A 25,023-nucleotide genomic window follows, 5' to 3' on the forward strand; every position below is an offset into this window, starting at 1 on the left:
TGCGGCGATACCTGAGAAACCATAATTTGTTCGGTAGAGTGACAAATAAAAACCAGTCATATCAGAAAAGATTAGGGTGCTCCGGCTCGAGTTTGCCAAAAAGTATATCGATAAAGATATAGCGTTTTGATCAAAGAGAATAAGAGTATTTTATTAAAAACATTTTTTTTATTGCTTTTATGTATGTTATGATTGTTTTTAACAGGTTTTGTTCACGGTCGAGACAAAAATTAACCTTTTTGAATCTGATGGCCGTCGTTACGTTTGGAGAAAACCTGGTGAAGCATACGATGGAAAATGTACCATTAAAACTTGTAAACATTGCGGAGGTTCCATCATGCTGTGGGGTTGTATGGCAGTACAAGGGGTTGGAACATCACACGTAATACGTGGAAACATGGATGCCGCATATTATATCAACATACTGAAGGAAAATATTCAGCCAAGTGTTGAACATTTGGGGATAGCAAACAATTATGCGTTCTACCAGGACAATGACCCGAAACATAAGGCATGGACAACACAAATGTGGTTTCTCTACAACTGCCCAACAGTATTCCCTCACAGTCATCAGACAAGTGAGGAGGAGTGGCAAAATTTCAAACCATCGATGATTTCGACGAACGCGTTTTGGCGATTTCAAATTTGGACAAAAGTCTTGCAGCTGTACCTGATTCAATTTGTATTGGAGTTCCTGCTTTAATAGAAATAGAACAAACAGAACAGCAACCGGGACCATCCAGCACTCCCGAAAGTCACGAACCACCACCAAAAAAAACTGCACATGCAATTCAGGATCCACCCATCATCACAACAGATAACCAAGAACAGAACAACACTCCAGACCAAAAGCTACAAGAAAATCAGAAAACAACCACAGAAAAAGGACCACAACCAATAAATATAAACCAGGACTTCACGCAAACGGTCATCCAGCAAAACGAGCGGATCATACAAAACCTACAAAGATTTAATGAGTTGCACGAAACATACGTGAATGGCACGTTGCAATTTCAACAAGAGATTTTGGCTTTTCTAAAAAAAACCTGATGTTTCTGTCCCACATTAATTTACTAAAAACGTTAATTTGTTTTTTTTATCTTTTTGTCTATACTTAATTTACATGAATATACTTAATAATTAATAATTTACGGGTGATACTGAATGGTTTAATGCTAATTTAAACTATATATCTTTAATGAATTTCTTTAATGAATCTTAATGCATTAATATATGCGTACATATGAAGTAAAATGATAAATTTAAAACCTTTAATACAAATTAGTAGTCGTATAAACCTTTATTCGAACATTTATATTTTTTAATTTACATGAAACAAGCGTACATACAAAACTAGATACATACTAAGCAAAAAATACTAAAAAATACTAAGCATAAAAACATAAAAATACAAAAATACGTAAAAAGCAAAAATACTAAGCATAAAAAATACTAAGCATAATATTCTAAGCATAATATTCGTCAGTCCGCTCATTCGACAGTGGTGCATTCATCTATATCTACAAAATCTCTTCTGGCATGTTATAAATAATGCAGAGATTGTGCAAGGCACAGCAGACGTTTATAATACGCGCACATTTAGATGGCGCATATCGTAACAGCCTTTCACCAAGGATGCATCTGAATTTTCCTTTCAGGACACCAAACGTATTTTCAATCACAGTTCGAGCTTTCGAAAGCCGCTGATTGAAATTTGCCTCTGGTGAATTGGGGCTGTGCATTTCTGTGTGGCTTTATTAGCCAAGGCTTGGCAGGATACGCAGAATCACCTTAGAAGAGATAGATATTAAATATGTTAGTAATAGTTTAATTCATGTGCTATTAACATTGAAACAAACCCAATAATTTAAACATTCTATCACCGTTTCTCCACTTCTGTTCAAAAAAACCATATGCTGGGCTCATGCTAAAAATGCAAGAATCATGGTTGGAGCCACTGAATCTTGCATCGACGAATCTAATAAGTTTTCTGTTGTCGCATATCTGCAAAACAATTTTTGTTGATCATCTTTTATATACATTAAAAAAAAATGCTTAACTTACCATCAACACGTTTAAACTGCAATATCCTTTCCTATTGTAGTAAGCCGCAGGATTGTCGTGAGGAGCAAGAATTCTCACATGGGAACCATCGACGCACATTACAACGCCATTGATACCTGATTTCTGGTAGAAGTAATTTACGGCATCGCTCTTTTCGTTTTCCGTCATTTCCAACGAAATGTACCGTGCCAATTCCTTCTCCATTGCTCGCAAAGTCTCATCTAAGACTTCCGAAAAGGTCGACTGTGCCATCGGTACGGTGAAATCATTACCAACACCTTGTTGGTAAGACCCTTGAGCCAAAAACTTCAACGTTGCCGCTAACTTCTCCTTTGCCGAAAGTCCTTTGTTGTAATGTGGTGTGATTTGCGATTCAATCATCTGCAAAACGTGATTGAACAAGGTTTTGTTCAGGCGGAAGTTACGTTTGAATCTGAAAAATAGAGAGAAGATTTGATAGCGCACCATACCACACACCACACGGCTTCATATTGAATAACTTACGCTGTATTCAATAAACTCATAGGGTCCAAGTTTTTACGCAATTGTCTGCGATATACCGCCAAATCCACATACGTATCTGTAGCTTCGGCAGCAAAAATTAAGGGTAAAATGTTCATTTTTACTACAACACAACGAAACGACCATAAATTAACGTCAGAACATCAAATGTATTCACACAAACACACACACATTTAACAGTTCCAAATCTGCTCGAGGTAAACGTCATCGTCAATTTTGACGACTGCGAGTTCACTCGTTCGCGATGCCAATGGCGAGTAGTTTTTACCAAATTTGTTAAAATTTTGACGACGGTTAATTTTAACCGATTTCTTTCGCGATGCCGGCTAGTGTTGTGGAATGTGCTTGTGTAGTGATTAAGCAGTGATTTTAGTGCACATATTCATAACTATTTCTATCATTTGTTAAAAGGTGCTCTCTTTTTTTGATTATTATAATGACTTCGAGCTTTGACAACAATATTTACCGGCGAAGAAAGCGTAATTTGGAGGAATTGGAGCGACAAACTGAGGCCGAATGGACCCAGCTAACCTTTACAACCAGACCGGATGGATGCATTGAAATTCCTTGGCCAGATGTGTCAAGCGGTATGCTTCATCTATATAAAATGCTTTCACATCGTAGGAAATGCGGCCGATTTGAAAAACGACGAAACATTCCGTAACTACTTTTAGTTATTCAGCAGGCATTCAGTGTGTTGCATTCCTTCGTACGCACGGAAAAGAAATTAGTTAGGATACACACTACAATCCGCTGACTGCCACGCGATTTGCTGGTGGCTGTAAAATGTGTTTAAAATGGTAATTAAAAGAATCGGTAAATTGACCGGTGTTTTATGAAAGATGCCATTAGGTCCTCAAATGTAAATAGTTTTGAAAACAAAACCCGTACACAAACTATGCAATAATGGATTGATGTAGTCCAAAGCAGTGTTGTTACCCAACATAAGTATGTTGCACAATGAAAACATTTTATAGGGTTGATTTGGTGATCAACTTGTAATGGCTCAGACACACGCTGAGAGCTCGAGCGAGGCGAGAGATCGCTCAGCCTCGGAATTTGAAAGATACACGCTTCAAACGCCAAACGAAACCCTTAAGCAAAATGGCGGTCGGTTGTTTGTTTATGTTTTCATTCGCTGTACGTTTCGGTCATTACTAAATTGTGTTGTCGCTGAAAACAGTTAGTGCGTATATTAAAGCAAAGCTAATGTTTGTATCCCGTTTAACGATGTGAAATGCTCGTAAATATATATTACAATATGATTTAATGCAAGGATTTCGATACATTTCAGAGATTACAATGGATAAAAAGTTTAGTACTTTGAAGACCACAGTGTACAGAACCGTAAGCATATGTTTGTCTATTTATTGATATTTAGTGGCCTTCACACCATCACGGAGAACAAATAAAGCGAACCACGGCTGGAACTCAGAGCTAACGATGTTGGCATCACGAAAAATCTACCAGAACGGATGAGCCAAAAGAAATACGTGGTTGGTAAATGGCCTATGTTACCCGAGTGCAGAACATTCTAATGTGAGCACGTTCAACGCCATGCCAAACATCGAAATAGTTACTATAGTGGGGCCATGATCAAAGTTTATTTGTTTTTTTTTTTGTAAAACAAATTCCCGTATTTGCATATTATTGCCAGGCGGTAACCATTGGCGGCGGGAATGAGTTAAGGTATTGAAAACTAAGTGTGACCCCCGAGCTCCGGAAATTTTACCCTGTATCCCGAATAACCTTGCAGAACAGCAGGATACCCAGTACCTGCGGACCTTTCATCGTTGTTATATTTGATGCGAATCTATACTAGTGAGGGTTCATAAATGGTCTTCTAGGATACTTTGGAAGTAGTTTATACTTACTAGGATATAGCTTATTTAACTTATCTTATAAACAGAATTACCGTACTAGAAAACATACCAACAGAAAAAACAAAGTGAACATTTTTCACAAGAGAAGAACATGGAACTTGGAGCGCCGTGTCAAAAACGTTCACGACTTTTTCCATAGAGCATCACTTAAATTTTGGTGACGCGGCGCTGAACGTGTTAAGAATCTATAACATAAGTCTAGTGTATATAAGTTTAAAATTATTTATATCGTTATGGTAACGATAACTATTATTTTTAACGCACAAAAAGTGAATAATATGATTCACATAAAAGACTTTATGTGAACATTACAAAGTTAAATTTCAGAGTTCAATGTTTTCGCGGATAAATGATAAAATCACAAACGATACTCATTGCTTACAGATACAGATTGCTTGGAAAAACACAAATGGGCATACGACGTTTCGCCACTAACATTCGCCTTTGAACCCTGCGCAGAAAAAAACATGGTAAAAGATGGTAATTTCTGGAAGACGCTTCGTAAAAAAGTCTTTAACACCACAGATCCCAAACGAAGGATTCATTCTCTAATCGTCCACTGAGAGAAGCTTAAGAAGCTCGTTTTAAAGTTCACATTACATGACGAATCGATGTAATCTATTAAGAACAAGAATTCGCACGTAAATTATTTATCAGTACTATTCCTTTCTTATTTATCCAGCAACCTTTCTTTTGCGTAGTTGTTTTCTGTTAATTCTCATTATTCATTCTCTTTTTTAACTAATTTATTTTTTGATAAAATACAGATTTAAAGGATTTAAAAAATAACGAAAGTATAAATACATTTGTTGGTAAAGTAGATTTAGTGAATAATTCAGTTGTACTGTTGTGCTTTCTCTTATGCCAACTACTATATTCCATGCAACTTACAATACTGAACGTTACTTTGATACGCGTAATACCAAAGTGAAAAGCACGGCCTCCTAGAGTCCGTTTCTAATTGTCGCTACATGACATTTCCTCCCTTCTTAGAGAGGCTCTATGGGGAGTATCTAATTGGTGGGCGGCGTACGCGATCACTGCGACGTAATACAGGGGATGCATTTCGTTCGGGACTGCTGACAGGCGTCGCATATTGAGAATCGGATGATTCCGTCCCATCTGAAGATACTTCTTCACTGCGTTGTGATTGTGTTGTGATTGTGTGTTGTAATAATGTCTGCGTGGATTTGCTCTGGTGGTCTCAGGTTCGTTTGATACACTTGTTGGTTGATTGTTGCCCAGGAAAGATCTCATTTGATCAATATGACGTTTTAGATGTCTTCCTTGAAAGAGGACGTCGTAGTGTAGATCACCACTTGTCCATCCTAACGTTACCAGACAAACAGTAGACTTGCTGACCGGGACGGAAAAAACGATATGTCGGTTCGAATCGGGTCTGCTGTTTCTCAGTGAGTCTAGAGTGTGGATCTCGTGGTCGCACTAGATCGATTCGAGTTCTTATGTTTCGACCTAAGAACATCTTCGCAGGCGATTCTCCTGTTTCCGTATTCGGTACTTTGCGATACTGTTGCAAAAAGCTATTGATATTTGTCTGTAAGTTACTGCTTGTAGTCCTCATCGCTTTTAATGCTCTTTTGACAGTTTGGACGTAGCGTTCTGCCTGTCCATTGGTTGCCGGATGGTATGGAGCAGATAGCTTATGGAATTTCACACCACTTTGTTGCAGAAACATCTTGAATTCTGTGGAGATGAATTGGGTACCGTTATCTGACACAACTGTTATTGGCGCTCCATATGCAGTAAACAATTCATCCAATAGATTGATAGTTGCAGCGGTTGTTGTTGAGTGCGTTGTTTTTACCTCAACCCACTTGCTGTAAGCGTCAACGACGATTAGTAACATTGTTCCTGATACAGGTCCAGCATAGTCAATGTGAACTCTCTCCCATGGAGTTTTCGGATATTCCCAGTGGTGGCTGCTGAACTTCGGCGGTAGTGTTGCTTGTCGTGCGCATTTGCTGCGTGATTTGACTGCTCGTTCGATGTCCATATCTATGCCTGGCCAGTAGACATAAGAACGTGCCAATGCTTGTTTTAATTTTGACCATCCCGATGTGCGCAGTGTGGAGATCACTCAAGATTGCTGGACGAAGAGTGGTTGGGATAACCACTCGGTGCTCGAACAAAAGACAATTTGCTACCATGGTATACTTATCTTCCGGAGCTTTATAACCTGCGTGTTCAAGGTTTAGTCCTAATTCGAGGTCCTGAATTATTCTCCCGAGGTGAGGGTCTTTGCGTGTCTCCATCGCGATATGTTCCGCTCGTATTGGCAGCTGCTGAATCTGATGTAGCATGAAATCTTCAAATTCATCATGAGGGTTTCCTCCCTTGTACAGAGAAAGGCTATTCACATCAGATTTCGTGGGCGTGCACGGGATACGGGAACAGTAATCGGCATTCGTGTTTTGGGAAGTTGGTCTATACTCTATGGTAAAATTGAAGTGTGACAGATAATCTGCGTAATTTACCATACGACTGATGCATAGAATCGGCAATGATTTTTCTGGATGAAAGATCTGTGTCAAAGGTTTATGATCGGTTATCAGGGTGAATTTGCGTGCGTATAAGTAATGGAAGAATCTTTTAATTGCCCAAACGATTGCGAGCGCTTCCTTGTCGATAATAGGATATCGCTGTTCGGTTGGTGACATGCTGTGGCTGGCGTAGGCGATTGGTCGTTCAGTTCCGTTACTTAAACGGTGTGAAAGCACTGCACCCAAACCTGATTTGCTGGCATCAGTAGCTAAAATTAGAGGAAGGGTTGGATCATATTGCATAAGTACCTGTGGCGAAATCAATATTTGCTTGAGATCACGGTAGGCTTTATCCGTTTCGGATGTCCATATGAAATTGCCCTCTTGTAACATGTTTCGCAGCACTTTTGTTCGTGACGACAGATTCGGAATGAATGCGGAGTAATAAGTAGCTTTTCCCAGAAAAAGTTGGAGCTCTTCTGGCGTTGATGGTCTTGGAGCATCTCTTACAGCTTCAATGTGCTTACTAGATTTATGCAAACCTTCGTGATCGATACGATGTCCCAAACATTCGAGCGATGGCACAGCGAAGACGCATTTTGAGCGATTGAGCTTCAGTCCACTCTGTTGCAGTCTGCTTAATTTTGAAATAAGGGCTACTAGAAGTTCATCGTAATCCGCAGCGAAAACGATAATGTCATCGAAGAAACTTACAACATTTTTCAAACCTTGCAGAACTGTTTCCATGCGTCTTTGCCAAATGTCGGGAATGTTTGCTGCTCCATACACTGCTCGTTTTGGCCATATGAGTCCGTGTGTAATAGTATTTAATGTGAGAATTTTGCTGAACTCTTCAGCAATTGACAAGTGTGTGTATGCATCTGTTATGTCTAGGTGACAGAACAGAGTGGCTCCTTTCATGCTGTTGAAAATAGTCTCCACTTTCGGGATTGGGTGTTCGTCGATAATCATTCTTGGATTTACCGTAGGCTTGTAGTTTCCGGTGATTCGAAGGTTTCCGTTTTCTTCGCAACAAAATGGGTCGGCGAAGCCCACTCGGAAAATTCCACTTTCTCATAAAACCCGATTGAAGTTTCTTCTCAATTTCGGCTGAGTATCTGTCGCGTAATGCAAGCGGAACATCACGTGCTTTAGCGAATATCGGCGTTGCACCCGGTTTGAGATGAACAGAAGCAGGCGGCCCGATTAGTTTGCCTGCTACATCACTAAAGATACCGACGAAACTGTCTAGCAATGTAGTTAACAGTGATTCGCGGTCTTGTGTTAGCTTATAGCTAGCGATGTCGTGGATGGGTGTGCTCGAAGCTATCATATTAGCCAGGTCGATCTGATCCACGAAGTGAGCGATCCACTCACGCCCAAAAAGAGAATCGTTTTTTCCAGATACCATGTACAGATTCAATCTTCGAGTTACAGAACCAACGGATACGTCCACAGGCAAGCGGCCCAGACAATTAATGCGATGACCAGTGTAGCTGGTGAATTGTCTGTCTGTTGGTAGTAGAGAATATTGTGCTTTCATTGCTTTCAACGTGGTTTCACCTATAATACCGCAAGGGGCTCCGGTGTCTAATTCCATCTCGGTATTTTTTCCGTCTATTTTTAGGTTTATCTTATTTTTGGTTTAGGCTTATTTGTACCTTCGCTTAGTGTTATCGTTGTTGCTGTGGAGATATCCCAAACCGTGTTGCGCGTTGTTTCAAGCGTTAGAGCAATATCCAAAGCTTCTTGGAACCTATCCGGATTTTTAGCGATGACTTCGTCACAAATATCGCGTGCTTCCATTCCGTGTAGCATTTGTTCAATCAACATTCGGTCGAGAAAATCGTCATACTCACAGTAGGCTGCGCGTTGTTTGAGTCGAAGGACGAATTGCGAGATTGTTTCGCCCTTTTGCTGTAGAATATTCCGGAACTTTACACTCTCGACAAACTTGTTTTTCTTACTATCGAAGTGGTTTTGAAGCGTCGTCCGCAGCTCTGAATATGAAATTTCTTCCGGTTGTCTTGTGGTAACGAGAAACTTGAAAGCGTTGTTCAGTTCGGTTCCCATATGTACACGAGCGTAGTCGGCATATTTGCTGACGGGAATGTTGCTGAGTTTAAGACCCCATTTAAATCGGTTGAAGTAGTCTTCTACCGTGGATCCATCAGCTGCAATAAACGGTGGGTGTGAGAATGTTGGCAACTTCGGCGTATGAGCAGCGTTGTCTCGATTTGCCGGTCCGTTGGCGGTGCCCAGGGCGGACTTTAGAGCTTCCGCGATCATTATGGAAAACTGTGCCATGGATGCTTGATCTAGCTGGGCCATTCTGATTCTCACTTCCTTTTCACTGTACTTTTCGAGGAAATCTCACTTCTGACACCAAAATGTTGTGTATTCTCTTAAGCCAACTACTATATTTCATGCAACTTACAATACTGAAGGTTACTTCGATACGCATAATACTAAAGTGAAAAGCACGGCCTCCTAGAGTCCGTTTCTAATTGTCGCTCATTGACAACGACTCATATCTCGTGGATGCCATACATGACATGTACGAAGCTGGGTGCATATAGAACTTATATAGCTCTAATACTTACATACGCCAGTGAGACATGGACTTTGTCCAAAACTGACTTAGCCGAGTTCGAGAGGAAGATGCCCAGAAGTTTTTTTGGCCCCGTATGTGTGGAAGGATAATGGAGCCGCTACAATGATGAGCTCTATGAGTTGTACGGCGAACCTACAGTCGTACAGCAGAATAGACGACCCAACAATTTTAGCCGGTATGCTGAATTCGAAAACGACCATACAAGCACCGATCACGATGTTGCACGTTCTAGTTGGCAAAAGTTATTCATTATACCGTAAATGAACTTCCGAACACTAAATGATATCGAATAACTAACTGATGTATGGTTAATGATTGATGTATGATTGTATGAAGCTCTTTACGATAATGGATAACTTGGATGCATCATTCTGAATCTGTTTAGAGCTCTTCAAGCTCAATGTAAGTTTTAAGAGTCGACGATGCTTGCTATATGACAATGGATCCAAACTGGATCCACTACAACACACAGGATTCCATAATCACCATCTGAGTGGACATCAGAAGTCATCAATGAGTGGGTATCAAAAGATACCAAGAATCTTGACCTTTAAATAATCGAAAAGTAGATAGGTAATATGGAGTTTGTATAAAAATCCCTAAAATAAGTTAATTTTCCGTACAAAGACTATGAAGCGGGAATCTAAGTATAATCTTATTATATTTATTTTTATTTATTTACTCTGGAACGGCCAGGCCGTATTGCTATAATCTTATTATATGTTACGTAACAAAAAGTTAAACCCTCCCTCCCCCCTATGTAACAAATCGTAACGCTGCTACTGACCCCCTCCCCCCCTATCAGCGTTACGTAATAATTGAATGAGCCCTTAGCGGCTTCGTCTCTTAGTCTGAGATAGCCATTTGTCTGATCTGGATATCTAGCGTCGTGTTTTAGATATTTAGACATTGTTGTTGATTAGTCCCGGACCTTGGTCAGTTATCACGATTGAAATGTATCGTAAAAATATAACACACGTCCTGTTTGCGTTCAGCTCCCACTTGGACTGTGAAACTCATATACAACATATCATTTTAACATGTGTTTTCCAAATTACACTTAAGCACTTTATAACATTCTTACGTCAGATTATATCCACTGTTGCTTACTATGCTTACAGGTACCACTGATTACCAATGATTTTATCTGACTTCTCCCACCGATACAGTATATTTGAGTCATGCCTTTCCAGTAACAGGCACATACATGTTTAGATTTCATATGGTGCCATTTTATCAGATGTGCCTGTTAGTGTATTTGGTAACGGCGCCAGTCTTCATTCGATAGTACCGGTGCAAACTTGCATCCGGACCAAGCCCTCGTTCCCAGGAAATCTCTTGATGTTGTGCTTAGCTTGTGTAATGGATTATTGAAACACTGAAAATCTAAAAAAAAAAAATGTTTACCCTACTAAAATTCTTTTTATTTCGTAAAAACTCCAAACATAGACGGTAACAATTCTGCTATCACAACCCGAAATATCCGGTGAAGTACAATGATCAAGATGATAATGAAAGTAAGTTCTCTTGGCTGATGTGATTTGAACTGACGATTGTTGCCAATGATTTTAGCGAGCTTAAGTTTTAAGCTTAAGAGCTTAAGAATTTAAAATTCTTGAAGTTTATGGCGATATTACATACTTTGTCTATTTGCTTTTCATTGCGTCTTGACCATTGGGACTTAACTCCACAAAATTCTATGTCTCCAGATTCTTCGTTGTCTGGTTTGATAAAAATTTCCTCTATATAAACAGAGAAGTAGAATAGAGCACAACAACCACAGCAACTGCTCATGAAACACTCTCGTTAATCTGATAGTAAAAGTTTGAAGAATTGCAGCGAATGAGCAGTAAAACAGCTTCTTAAATACCTTTATAGATGCATCCTTTTGTATGCTGCTACCTTTGTGGGATCAGTGGCCGTTCTTCTTTAATTTATATGAATCAGGATAGTGTGTCCTGCCCTCACTTGGCACTTAGAAGCCATCGGTCGGCCCGGTGGCATGATGGTGTAGCAGCGCCGGTCTTCACACGAACGGACCGGGACCAAAATGTCATCCAGGACCAATCCCCCGTACTTTGGACTGTATATTCAGCTACGGGTAAATAAAGTCACAGAAAGTCAGAAATGTCAGGCCCCTCTTAAGAAACCTCTTAAGATTGTTGTGCCGATAGAAGAAAAAAAAGTGAGTCCTGCGTACAGGGGTACGGCTCGAAAAGGATTTTGCACCAGTTTTTTCGTTTTAGAAACCGTTCACCCTGTATTACCGACCAAAATTAAAATCTTTTTGAAAATGTTGTAAAGAATCCGAACGCAAACTGTTAGAAAACGCGTAAATACCCAAGGACAACAACTGAAAACATTCTCAAATTGCGCGTCTGTGGACGTCGATATAAACTACGTAAAAACATCCATTTGGTAAAACCATAGTATGCATGGAAAAATAAATTGTTGGCGAAGGGATCATAGAAGGCCTAGCGAAAGAAAGAAGTTTAAAAAAGAGATGTGGAATCACAAATGCTCCACACAAAAAAAAAGATCCATGGAACGTTATGCGTCGCCTCCAACTAAAATTTGTATAGCGATAAGTTTCATTTATTTCATATTTGGTTACGGAACATATTTCTAATATATGCCCTAATAACACCTAATATATACCTAAATATAGGAACATAAAAAATGATACTGCGTAGTAGAAAATCGCTGTGTAGGGCAACAGCAACACAGCAAGCACCCTATCTCTTTGGTTCAGACCATTTGTGGCAGCAAAGGCCCTGAGTTTTTTTCATCCGCTATCAATCCTGTCACTTAAATGTAAATTTGGCAAGAATTCCTAGACACACATTCTGTTAGACTACATTCTGTTATAAAATATATCGTGCGCTATATGCTCACGAATTTTTGCCATCCGTAATGTTCCTCGCACCGGAATGGGTTCCAAGGGCAGAAAGTTTCTTTCGCGAGAGGGATTATTTCTGGTGATAACTCTTCTGCGCCATGAATTATTCCTTCTGCGTAAGAAATTGTGCAGATAAACTGTGCACAACACAATTTTTTTCGCTACTCTTGGTTGCACATGCATGGACGTGTGGAAAACTCTAAATACATTGCTCAAAATACCAAACGTTTGTTCAACAATGAATCTAGCTCGCGTGTGTCGCGTATTAAAAATCCGCTTTAAGGATCCTGCTGGATTGGGTCCTCCGTATGGCCTGATGCAATAATTTGACAAAGCAAACGCTTTGTCCCCTAACAACATATACGGAACTTTTAGTGTATATGGTATAGCTAAAATTTCTGGTTCCGGAATATTCAACGCTTTATTTTCGAGTTGAGTGTATATGCGGCTATTATGAAATATTCCTCCATCAGAAATACCACCTTTTCCTCCAACGTCAGCATACATAAAATTACCGTTTGCATCTACAATTGCTAATAAAACCAAACTGAAGAACCCTTTGTAATTGTAGTATTGGGAGCCACTTCTATTTGGGGAACGTATTCTTACATGCTTTCCATCTATAGCACCTATCGCGTGTGGAAAGTTGTATTTAGTTTCAAATCCTGTGGCAATTTCCTTCCAAGATTGAACATCATTTGGCAACTAGAAATTCAAAAGACAAAATTAAAATGAATATACTGTAGGAAGAATACTAAAAAATGAGTCAACTGTTTACTAACGTGGACGAATAGGATATAATTAACTTAACATTGTTAAAATGTAAAATTTTTGGAACTCAGGTTCAATTAGACATATGTCCATTGAATAATAATAAATAATAATAATGTGTAAATTAACGAACAGCAAGAAGAGTGGATGTACAAATAAAGGATGTGTGTAAATGTGACTGCAAACATTTGAAAGGCATTGTACTCTACACTCTCGAACCCTCGAACTCACTCTCTTTCAATCTCTCTTATGTGAATTTCTTTTACTGGTGGCATGCTATGTAAATATGTAAATGACTAATTTTGTTATTCTGTGCCTTATTTTAGGAAACACCAACACAAAATCAACCAACTGTCGAAGAACCAGTTCGAAACACCGAACCCGACACTTCTGCCGTAGAACCCATTCCATGCACAAGTCTGGCAGCAAAACGGGCGCGTGTAGCACGAATGGAAAATAAAAATCGCCAACGACAACTATCGGAACTGATCGAAATAACGAGTGCTGTTATGAAAGGACATGTTTCACGGTTACAAAAAGAAACGGACACTTTTTCGAAATATGTCTCTGAGACACTCCGGCGAAAATATCCTCGACAAAGAAGTGAAATTGAATCTCGGATCGTTCAACTCCTTGCCGAATATCCGGATGTGAACGAAGAAGAGCCGACTCAACCCGAAACCATTTCACCACAGCTTTACGTAGAGGAGTATTTAGAAGATGTGTAGGAGGTGTTTTTTAATATCAATTTATAAAATTGTCTATGAAAAAAGAATTATAACACAATGCCAAATACAATAAAAATATGAGGTTGGATATGTTAATCCCATGGTTTGATGAAAGACTCACTTTCTCGAGCCATATCGAAGACATTAATTGTAGAGGTCGGAACAGCGACTCCTTATTGGTCTGCTCGTGGCTAAGGTATCATTCGGTGGACTGGTCCTCTAGATCCATGTAGCTCGTATCGAGACATAGAAACAAGACAAATTAGACACAGAATCAAAATGAAACATATACTTACTTTCACATAATCCTGTAAAGCTTCAACCAAGCACTCACAAACTTCAGGGATTATTCGTCCAATTAGCTGCCGGGAAACCTATATTAAACAATTTTTGATCGTCATTTAAGTATTACCATTTTCCGTCATTCAACACTGATTATTTCCCTACCCGGAACAAATATTGGAAGCTATGATAACTGTCGCCAGTAGCCAAATACCGCAAAGTAATCAACAGCCTTTCGCGCGGGGTTACAGGTATTCGCATTTCGGTGGTTTGGCGAACAATTTTTGGTGTTACAAGAAGGAGCAGATACTCAAAATCCTCCTCGGACATTCGCAGAAAGTTTCTAATTGTAACATCAACAGGTTCGGCAGTTATATATTTGAGGAGGCGAATTCCGTATTCTTGGCGGCGGTACAACAGTCTACGGCTCCAAACTATGCGGCTTGGACGATTTCTTTCTCTTTCTTGAGCTAACATTTTGCAAATGAGCGTTAGTGCAGATAAAATAATTTCGAGCTCCGAATCTAAATCCATTGCAACTCTTTTATTCCTAAGTTCTTCACAAAGTTAATTCGTCAAAACACAGATAAAACGAAATGATGAATTTGAACAACTACCGGCTGAATGAAATAAATAAACAACCGACCGCTTCGTTTGACGTTTGAAACGTGTATCTGTCAAATTTAGGTGGCTGAGCGATCTCTCGCCTCGCTCGAGCTCTCAGCGTGTGTCTGAGCCGTAAGAGTACAACAAATGTGATGTTTAAATGTTGTCCGCTGTGTTAAAATTGTATGAAGTGTATCAGAAATGCTATTTTTATTTAGTCTTTCTACGATTCATAGATTCATATATTAGTTAGATGCAAATAAGTAGTAAACAATTCCACTCCTAATTTCGAAATATTCTATTGTTAAGCATTTTTATATGGTGGCTTCTAATACATTGTACGAATATAGATGATAGTGACTTTAACAGCCTAATTTCAAATATATTATTGAAACTATGTTCATGGTTTTGCTTCATCACAATTAATTGCTTGTAATTTATTCTATTTTCAGACGATTCCGTAAATACTAACAACAATGGTGGTGGTATCGGTGACAACACTAACAACAATTTTATGTATGTTGAGGATGATTTGGCTACTAACATAGATGATAACGTAACAGGTTGGCTGATAAGTCCCCGGTCTGACACATAGATGGCGCCGCTAGTATTAAATGCATATTATTTTTATATAGCACCAACCTTCAAATGATTCGTGTCAAAATTTGACGTCTGTATTAGTGGTGGGTCATACGATTCATTTTGCGACCCGACCCGGAGTCTGGTGCGAACCCATCGGAATCGATTCCGACCCGTGGGTGCAACGGGTTCGGGTCGGAATCGGATCCAAGTAGGTTCAGTAGGTGCAACGATTTCGATTCCGGGAAAGCCCAATAATGTTTAAAAGCTTTCACTATGATGTTAGATAAAATGATAAACTAAAAAGTGGTTCGTTTGGATAGCCATTGCTTTCTATTAGGATTTGTTTGATAGCGACATCAAGCCCCCAGAAAGTAAATGTAACCTTTTGCGTAATGATATAATATTTGTTGGTCAATATTTGTTCCTTTCTTCCTTCTTCTTCGTTTAGAGTTTGCTATTAGTAGATCATCCTTTCTTCTTTTTTGCTGCATCTTTGTTGAGGGCTTGCTGTTTTCAGGAAATCTTCTCCTTTGAAATATTTACTTCGACTGACACCGGTAAGCTACTTTTGTCTCCTTATAATTGGAAATTTGTGTCAATGTGCACTAAAAGCTAGTGCCAGGCAACAGTGAAATTCGAAACGGATTTGAGTAGTAAAAATTAGTATAAATAGAGGATGATGAATAGAGGATGAGGTCGATACGGCCAGGCCGTTCTAACGAAACAAAAAAAAATATGTGACCGTAGTGCTCTGTGGTATAATCCAACGTATAGTAACTAATGTTTCGTTATTTTCGATAATTTCGTTATCCGTTTTAGATATATATAATAAACGCAAATCTTAATAGAACGGAACTTATTAATAATGCCTCCTACAACAAGTGATGTATGGCAACATTTTGAGAGAGCACAAAATACAGCTAAGTGCAGATATTGTCATGTAGTCTTGTCATATCGCGGCGGATCAACTTCCAATTTAAAACGCCATATTGAAAGGAAGCACGTGACAATTCCTACGAAAAGGACAGAAGAGCATCAACCATTGGGAAACATCGTGGAAAACTCGAGTAACATCCCATCAACATCGGCAGAATTAGTTGGCATACATCGTTACTTCGCAAACAGCAGCGCGGTTAGAGCCGCGGAGTTGAAGCGTGACCTAGACGAGACGCTATTAATTATGACGTGCAAGGAATACTATCCATATAGTATGGTAGAAGATAAGTATTTTAGATTATTTGTAAAACAAACTGCAACCTACTTATGAATTGCCTAGCAGAAAAACATTAACAAACGCCTTATTGCCAACAATTTATGAAAAAACATTACTTTCCGTCAAAAATAACCTCATTCAGGCAAAAGCTATTTCTCTCACAGCCGATGGTTGGAGCAACTTAAACCAAGTTAGTTTTTTGGCAATTACTGCCCATTTTATTACCGAAAATTTTGAATGAACAGCATGGATGATCCACTCAGCTGGTGGAAAACTAAACATTGTTTACATCCCCAGCTGTAAGAAATTGTACAAAAAACTTTATGCATACCAGCTACATCAGTGCCATGCGAACGCATATTTTCTAAAGCAGGAAATATTGTTACTGAAAAGAGAAACAAACTGCTGCCTAAAAAATTGAACGAAATGTTGTTTATAAAACAAAATTTATAATCCATATTGCAATAACAAGTTGAAAATTTGAACTTAAATAAACAATGAACATTTATTTACTTACGGTATTAGTGGGATTTTTGTTATTATAATTCAAAGCATAAATGTATTGGATGACAAAACATTTTAAAAAAACTAAAAAGGTGTGTTAAAAGTGCAACATAGTGAAAGCTTTTAAACATTAATGTGAAGTCGGGATGTTAGGATGCTCATCAATAATCGTCTGAGTGACTTGAGAGGCGTGAGTGATTGAGATAGGCATGAGTGTGTATGTATGAGAACGAGTGTATGAGAATGAATGGATGAGGGGCTATATAAGCGGCGTGCGCTTGGGAAGGGACAGATTGGTTTTGTACTTCGAAACGGAATAAAATTGGTCTCAAAAAAGGTTAGCGTTGTTTTCTCTAATCTTTACATTAATGGGCTGAAACATTAATAAACAAATATGAAATAAAAAGGAATCTTTGCACTAAATTACAAAAGAAACACAAATTGAAATACTCCAAAAGAGAAGAAAGAAAACATTGCTTAATCCTCTAAGCGTTGGGCTAAATTTTGAAAATCGCTTATAAAATTGTCACTCATGCTTATAACGTAAATGTAAATTACAACAAAAAAAAACATTATATTTGAGCCTGTATGCTGGATAAACTATCATTTTGTACTCCTCTCACACTGATGAAATTCATACAAAACCGGAATTGTTGCACCTACTTGAATCCGATTCCGACCCGAACTCGCTGCACCCACGGGTCGGAATCGCTTACAGTGTTTGCCGGTCCTGATCGTCGTTGCTGCAAGCACTACCGTCATCGTGTCTTTTAATTCCGTCATTCTTGCACCATGAATCGTCGTTCACGCACCTTCTTCGTTGTTGCGTCAAAGCAATATGTCAACAGCGCAATGCCAGTTGGCGCAACTGCCAAATTGGTAGATTGTTTACAACGTTTCTCCCGGGCTTTTATTCAGTTAAGCGTACTGTAGCATTGTACCTCGTATTTTGCTGTTAATAGTAAGTTTCTCTCAAAATTTGCTGCGGTTTTATGTTTACTACAGAACTACAATATTCATTTATGTAAGGATATATACCACAATGTCAGGAGTTGCTATTGATATAGAGATTGAAAATGAAGGTGATTCAGCTGCAGACGAAATGTTTCCAATGAAGAAATCTCATGTTCTTACAAGTGATGCAGATAGACAGCGAGTGGTGAACGCGTATCTCAATGGCACCAGAATTTGTACTATTGCACAAATGTTCAACATAAAACGAACAACTGTGCAAACGATCATAAAAAAAATACCAAAATACTGGCAAGATAGAAGCAGATGCTAGAGGAGGAGCGAAACAAACAAAACTTACCACCGAACAAATTGCAAAACTGCAATCATGGATAGATGACGATTGCACAATCTCATTGAAAAAACTAGGCCAGAAAGTTCAAGCGGAATTTGGCATAAACGTTTCTACGAGCACCGTAGCTCGTGCAATTAAAGGATTTAGCTACACATTAAAACGAGTGCACAAAGTACCGGAACGTAGGAATGTTGACAGCACTATCGAAATACGTAGAGCATATGCATGTGAATTTCAATCATTGCTTGGTTTATATTCGGAGTCCGGGGTTATTTTTATTGATGAGGTCGGCTTTAATGTAAGCATGCGAGAAAGTAGAGGCAAATGAAAAGTTGGAACACCTGCAATTCAAAATGTAGCTGCTATTTATCGAAATCTATCTATCTATCCCGAAATTTATCGATCATTTGTGCGATGAATAGACAGGGTATTTTGCATTACGTTGTTAAACATAGAGCGATTAACAAGATGCTATTCATTGAATTTATAGCAGGCTTAAAAGATAAATTGAGTCAAAACAACATTCCTAGATCGGTAATGATACTAGACAATGTAGCGTTTCACAAATCAAAGGAAGTGAAAGAAGCGATGGAAAATGGTGGAAACACTAAAGTAATGTTTTTGCCGCCCTATAGTCCATGTTGCGAACAACGGTTCATTTGAACCAACAGCAGCCCGTTCAGTAGGTTTACGCTAGGTGGCGCTCGCGTAGCAGGATCGTGCGCTCTTCTCACGTATTCCCGTTCTGGGAAAACGGGAGAGAATGCCGATAAAAGCAGCGCGCAGGGACAGCTAGGGTCTTTTTCGATACCAGCTTAGGCAAAGGATAGAAGTTTTTTTAACCGCCCTATTCCCTCTCTTAAACTAACACGAGAGATACACTCTCCTTTAGAATAAAAGTGTTAAAAGAAGCTATTAGTGTCGCCTTTGCGGTAGAAAAGCGGTCGCTGGACGCGACCTTTGTTGCTGGACGCAATAATTTAAAAAAAACTTTTATTGAACGTTCTAAATCACTTCGCGAATTAATTACGCTATTTCCTAACCACGCGTGACGTCTTCGGTAGGACATCGAATCTTCACGTGGCTTCGTTGGAAGGACTCCAAGAGAAAGACAGTGTTAGTGAAGTGCAGTGTTAAGCGAGTGAGAGAATATGGATCAAGTTTGCAGTATTTGCAATGGCGCGAACTTGGATGACGCCGTCGCATGTGATAAGTGCTGCCGATATTATCACCTCGAATGCGTGAACGAGGACGAATCCGTTCACAGCCGTGAATGGATATGTAATTTGTGCACTCCTAGCACACCAGTGGTCGGTAGAAAGGGATTCAACGAGTCTACGATCGCCACACCGACAGTGTATTTTGCCCAACCCGCGGCAATAACGCACGACGAAGAAGTGTCCCGAGGAAGTGAGGAGCCTGCCGCAAGTGCGATGCCGATAACCGCTACGTCATCACCAAACCATGTGGCGCATTCGGATGCACAAACACCTAATGCTAAGCTCGAGGAAATCAGCCGCTGCTTCCATAGGCTGATGGAAGAGCTTGAGTCGAGCCGCGATCAACGGAGAGAGGAGCCTAGTATCGTAGAACGGCTCGAATCGGTGTTAGGGAGCTTCGTGCAGCGAATGGAGAAAAGCAATGGCGCCGAAGCACGTGGTTCCAGTGGTCGACAACCTTTTTCTATGTTCGATGATGAGGGTCTTAGCAGGAGCCAAATTGCCACCCGACAGGCAGTGAAAGGAAAATTGCCTTTATTCTCAGGCAATCCCGACGAGTGGCTTATGTTTGAATCGTGTTACAACGAAACTACACGGCTTTGCGGATTCACCGATGGAGAAAATACGATACGCCTTCAACAAGCGTTAAAAGGCAAGGCGCTAAAAGCAGTGCAGTGCCGCCTTCGGGAAAAGGATAACCTCAAAGAAGTTCTCGAAACTTTAAAATCGATGTACGGTCGGCCAGAGATCGTGGTGAGTACCCTGTTGGACCAGGTAAGACGCCAAACGCCTCCAAAGGGCGATAAACTGGACACGTTAATCGACTTTGCTATTTCGGTAGAAGAAATATGCGCAACGCTAAGGTCTAGTGATGTTGAAAATCGTTTCGATGGACCTTTGCTGCAGGAGTTAGTCGATCGGCTTCCACCGTACGTTCGACTGCAATGGGGCATACACTGCGCAACTACTTCGCAGACCACGTTACAGGAGTTCGGAAAGTGGATTAAAATAATAAAAAAAGGAGCGCTTCATGTAACACCTCCCTCCCCCAGCACCGAAAGCCGTAAGCGCGTTAACACGCACGTGGTACAACCGAAACCAGACCAACGATGTGCCTGTGACAAAGGATGCAGAAACCCAGCTGATTGTGATGCATACAACAAAATTAGTGTGACGGAACGCTGGAACCTGATAAGACAAAACTCGTGGTGCAAACATTGTCTTAAAAGGCATCGGAACCCGTGTCGTGAATCCCGCGTCTGTGCAAAGGACAATTGTACAGCGCGACACCATCCAACGCTGCATAATTCTAATTCGGTCTCAGGTAAAGCAATCACTAATTTCTCTCACTCTACCACAGCGGAAAGTGATGTCCTGCTCAGACACGTACCAGTCGTGCTACACGCAGGAGATAAAACGATACACACGGTAGCCTTGCTGGACGAAGGCGCCTCAGTTTCGTTAATGGAGCATTCGCTGATGGAAGAGCTTGGTGTGTCGGGAACCTTGCGGCCGCTCTGCCTGAAGTGGACCGGAGGACAGCATCGGTATGAAAATAAGTCAATGGATGTGAGTATTGGAATATCAGGCATCAGGGGCAACGATCACGTGTATGAGATACCCGTACGGACAGTACATCGACTGGGTTTGCCGGCACAGCGGATTAAACCGAATGAACTACGAGCAGCCTACAAACACCTGTCATCACTCCCGTTGTCATCGTACCGAGATACACCACCGAAGCTCCTGATAGGTATGAATAATTACCACATTACCGTACCACTAAAGACTGTCGAAGGATCCGCAAATGAACCCATCGCCACAAAAACTCGATTGGGATGGACAATTTCCGGAAGTATTTCTCCACAGGTAGTTTCAGATAACGCAAAGGTAGTAGCCGCCCACTTGATTGAAATATGCGAATGCCAAAATATCGATACGAAGATCGACGCCGCACTTAAAGGAGGTTTTGCACTTGACGATCCGTACAACAGGCAACACGTGAGTACCAATTCTAAAAATGAAGAAAGAGCAATAGCAATACTTACAAACAACACTAAACTTGTAAATGAAAGATACGTTACCGCGTTGTTATGGCGTTACGATGATGTCAAATTACCCAATAATCGCTCGATGGCTTTGAAACGACTTACCTGTTTAGAACGCCGAATGGCAAAGGAGACTTACATTAAAATAAAGATGGATCAGATATTAGCCGATCATGTGAAGAAAGGTTATATCAGAAAACTCACAGATCAAGAGAAAAAGACAGCACATCCTCGAAAGTGGTATCTACCTATTTTCCCGGTAGTAAATCCAAACAAACCAGGCAAAGTGCGTATTGTATGGGACGCAGCAGCATCAGTAAATGGAGTATCTCTAAACTCTATGCTCCTTACCGGACCCGATCTTCTAGCACCATTAACGTCCGTATTATGCCGCTTTAGAGAATTTAGAATCGCTATGGCAGCAGACATACAAGAAATGTACCACCAGGTTTTGATCAACGAAGAAGATCAAAACAGCCAAAGGTTTTTGTGGAAAAGCGATGCATCGCAAGAGGAACCCGATGAATATGTCATGATGAGAATGACTTTTGGGGCAGCGTGTTCGCCCAGCTGCGCGCAATTCGTAAAAAATGCAAACGCTGATAGATATGCAGAACAATTCCCCCTAGCCGTCGAATGCATTAAGGCAGATCATTACGTCGACGATATGTTAACAAGTGTAGAAACACTAGATGAAGCTATAAAGCTAGCGAAAGAAGTAACTTACATCCAGTCGCAAGGCGGTTTTAAACTACACAATTGGATGGCTAACAAAAATGAAATTTTACAAGCCGTTGGAGGTAACGGAAACCGTATGAAAGATATGACGCTAGACCAATCAATTGCAACGCAAAAAGTACTTGGCATGTGGTGGGATGCTCATAGTGACACCTTCCAGTTTAAATTGCCGAATAAAGGACAAGAGGTCTTACAGGGAGAAATAATACCAACCAAGCGACAACTCTTAAGCGTGCTAATGACAATTTTCGATCCACTTGGCTTGATCGGAGCCTTCATGCTGTTTCTAAAAGTGTTGCTTCAAGAAGTGTGGCGCGCCGGTACAGGATGGGATGAGAAAATTCCTACTAACTTGGAATGCAAATGGAAGAAATGGCTCGCATGCCTACCTGAGCTTCAAAAGCTTTCAGTGCCAAGATGTTACCGTATCACCACCGACCTTAGTAGTTGTACCACTCAATTACATGTATTCGTCGATGCTGGTAAAGATGGGTATGCTGCAGTTGCATATTTTAGAATCGAGTCAAATGGTCAACGCGAAGTAGCCTTAATCGGTGGAAAAACGAGAGTAGCTCCTCTGAAGTATATATCCATCCCTCGTTTAGAACTTCAAGCAGCCGTTTTAGGCATACGTCTGGCTAAAATCATTGAGAAGGCACATAGAATCCCAATTCATCGCCGATTCCTATGGACGGATTCAAAAGATGTGCTATGTTGGCTCAATTCAGACCATAGACGCTACAGTATATATGTAGCTCACAGAGTAGGAGAGATTTTGGAAAATTCTACGTTAAATGAGTGGCATTGGGTACCTACAACTTTAAACGTCGCCGATGAGGGCACAAAATGGTCAAACCTTGACCCACACACTACTTTCACCCACTGGTTTAACGGTCCTAGTTTCTTAGTGAAACCCGAGGATGAGTGGGACATGCCGACACTGAAGGTTCAATCGACTGATGAAGAAATGCGTCAAACCATCACAGTTCACCAGGTTGTGCATCCTGTAATCAGCATCGAACGATTTTCCCGCTGGAGAAGATTGCAACGGGCAGTTGCGTACGTTTGGCGTTTCATAAATAACGCACGCCAACCAAAAGCGTCGCGTATCAAGGGACCTCTAACGCACTTGGAGTTGCAACAAGCAGAACGCACAGTTCTAATACAAGCCCAGTATCAGGAATACCCAGATGAGTATAGGATCCTGCAAGAGGGGCTGGCGGACACTAAAACGAAAAGAATTAATCTTAAGAAAAGTAGTCCTCTTTTTAGGCGAAGCCCTTACCTGGATGAAGATGGAGTCATACGGCTACACGGACGCATCGATGCTTGCCAGCACATCAGTGACGAAATGAAACGGCCCATCATCCTGCCGAAAACCGGTCACCTCACGGACCTGATTATCGATGATTATCATCGACGGTACCAACATGCAAATCATCAAACCGTGATGAACGAAGTACGACAAAAATTCGACGTTCCGGCTTTGAGAAGCGCTTGCCATAGGATACGGAACAACTGCGCAACGTGCAAGATCCGTAACGCTACACCTACGGTGCCAATGATGAGTGGGCTTCCCGCCGCCCGTCTTTCTCCATTCTGTAGACCATTCTCATTTACGGGAATCGACTACTTCGGACCATTCCTCGTCGCTGTTGGACGGAGACAGGAAAAGCGCTGGGGTGTATTGTTCACCTGCTTAACCATCCGAGCGATACACATCGAAGTGGCATCCAGCCTGTCAACCAGCTCCTGCATAATCGCGTTAAGAAACTTCATCGCCCGGCGCGGTACCCCATTGGAGATCTACTCGGATAAGGGTACCAACTTCATAGGTGCAAATCGAGAACTGAAGGAAGCCATAGCCAAGATAAACACCAACGAGCTGATTGAAGTAATGCACCTTCCGGACACGAAATGGAACTTCAACCCGCCGGCTGCCCCACATTTTGGCGGGGCATGGGAGAGATTAGTGCAAACCGTGAAGCACACGCTGAACAACATGCGTTTTACACGTACTCCATCTGATGCGGTGTTTACAAACTGGTTGATAGAGGTCGAAATGATTGTAAACTCGAGACCGCTTACACAGGTTCCGGTAGAAAATGAAGAAGAAGCACCATTGACTCCAAACCACTTTATTTTAGGATCGTCGGCTGGGACCAAACCTCTAAGCATCTTAGACGATTCAGCAGCTTGCCTACGAAACAACTGGAAAGCATCACAGGCTTACGCGAACGTTTTCTGGCGCAGATGGGTCGCCTCATATCTACCGACTCTTACCAGACGAAGTAAGTGGTTCCAGACGCAGCGAACCTTGAAGGAAGACGATCTAGTCTTGATTGTGGACGACAACCTCCCGCGCGGATGCTGGCCGAAGGGACGCGTGGTACGGACGGTACCTTCGAAAGACGGAGAAATACGGCGAGTACACGTAAAATTGGCAAACGGAAAGGTTTTAGAGCGCCCGGCAGTGAAAATAGCTGTTGTTGACATCGAACCACGAGATGGTGTTTTGACAGTTCAAAACACCGGGGTCCAG

The 25,023-nt window shown here is 40.8% G+C and overlaps 2 pseudogenes; both read right to left on the reverse strand.

Annotated features, from left to right (window-relative positions):
* Positions 1 to 1,520: 1,520 nt before the first annotated feature.
* Positions 1,521 to 9,301, reverse strand: LOC128298379 (uncharacterized; annotated as a pseudogene).
* A 14,809-nt stretch (positions 9,302 to 24,110) lies between these two features.
* Positions 24,111 to 24,659, reverse strand: LOC128298390 (uncharacterized; annotated as a pseudogene).
* Positions 24,660 to 25,023: the final 364 nt, after the last annotated feature.

Source organism: Anopheles moucheti, chromosome 2 (assembly GCF_943734755.1).
Source record: "Anopheles moucheti chromosome 2, idAnoMoucSN_F20_07, whole genome shotgun sequence".
In the NCBI taxonomy this organism is placed as follows: Eukaryota; Metazoa; Arthropoda; class Insecta; order Diptera; family Culicidae; genus Anopheles; species Anopheles moucheti.